The following is a 1,601-nucleotide window of genomic DNA, read 5'->3' on the forward strand; positions in this document are numbered from 1 at the left end:
ATTAAATTATTTGAATGTTTTCATTTTGAGTAATTTATTTGCTTTATTCTTTTAGCGAATAAGAACCGTATTAAGGAGATTTAAAACAGTAAAGATTTATAGTCACAAAATACACGGTGAAACGAAATTTATTTCATATTTATCAAGAAATATCTCTCTTTATAGAGAGACAGTAACTATGAGATACCATTCTGAAAGGCAGCGGAATAGTTGATATCGCTTTGAACACATGTCGATCACCGATCTTACAAATGCCGTGATTGTCGAGAGAAGCTTCAGGTAGGTACTTAGTCTCAATTATTGCAACCCACGTGGGAGTCATTCCTCCCCTCGCTTTCGGATTTGATCAGTATTGAACTTACCAACGCAACCCCCAGAAAGCAAAAGAGAAGGAGAGAGAATGAGAGAGAGAGAGAGAGAGAGAAAAGAGGGTAGAGGAGAGATCGAGAGAATCGATTCTCGTGCAAATCGACCGCGTGTGGTCGGACTGGTCGGCGAAGGTAGCTTTAATACCCGACACGCGCCCTCATCAAAGCGATTTCCAGCATTAGCAGTCCATTGAGATTCGCGCGCTTAACCACTTCATCTTCTTTTAGTCTTCGGCGCGGTGCGATGGTTGGAACGGAACGGAGCGAAGCTGAGCTCCGTCACCGTGGTATCATGCAGCTCGTTACCTCGATCATTCGGCGCGTCGTTATTCCACGGCGGCCAGTCGCCGGTAATAAAGCCCGTTTAATTTTATCACCACGGAAATCGAACGTGCCTGCTATGGGTAATTGGCCGCTAACAAGGAAACATTTTGTCCCTCGTTCAGTTTTCACGAGTTGTACATGTTACGTAATGGCTCAAGCAGATAATACGCGTAACTTTCTTTCTAAATATCGTTTGAATGAAAATTTGTTAATATTATGAATATTTGTTAAAGTTATAACTAAATGTTTCCACTGAGAGTCAGTTCCCTCATATTTAAATATAACATTTAATGCTAAATTTTGTGTCTAATAATGTAATATTACATAGATTAGAGAGAATTATAAAGCAGCAGTTTAATTATAATATAATCTCCCAATTTAATAGAGATTAAATCAAAATATGTTATGCATACATGTTATTATATATAGTAATATATATGTGATGTTTTAAAAATTATGAAATATTAATTTCGCAATTACCTGTTTCTAGTTGCGATTTGGATTACGTTGGAGAACCCTCAACCGCGTTTTAATTTTACTTAAAAAGCGTCGCTTAATTTTGAATTAAACAAATTTAATCCGCTATCTATCAGCGTCATCGGACGGTATGTTAGCGGCGATGTCAACAATCACGGTGGGCATTAATAAAATAACGCTGTCACGGATTTCCCCGCACTCGACTGCATAGAGGGTGCGAAAGGTAGGACGAGACCATAGCAGATTCAAGAGGGGCGATGAAACTCTGATCGGACCTTATGTTCGCGTATTGTGACTTTTCGTCGAGAGAGAGAGAGAGAGAGAGAGAGAGAGAGAGAGCTACGTCGTACGTTACCGTACCGAACTAAGTTAAGGTTCGGGCCGGGTACCCGGGGTACCCCGTAACGTTAATTTAATTTTAACGTTACGGTA

This window comes from Atta cephalotes (genome assembly GCF_000143395.1).
Source record: "Atta cephalotes unplaced genomic scaffold scaffold00019, whole genome shotgun sequence".
Lineage (NCBI taxonomy): Eukaryota > Metazoa > Arthropoda > Insecta > Hymenoptera > Formicidae > Atta > Atta cephalotes.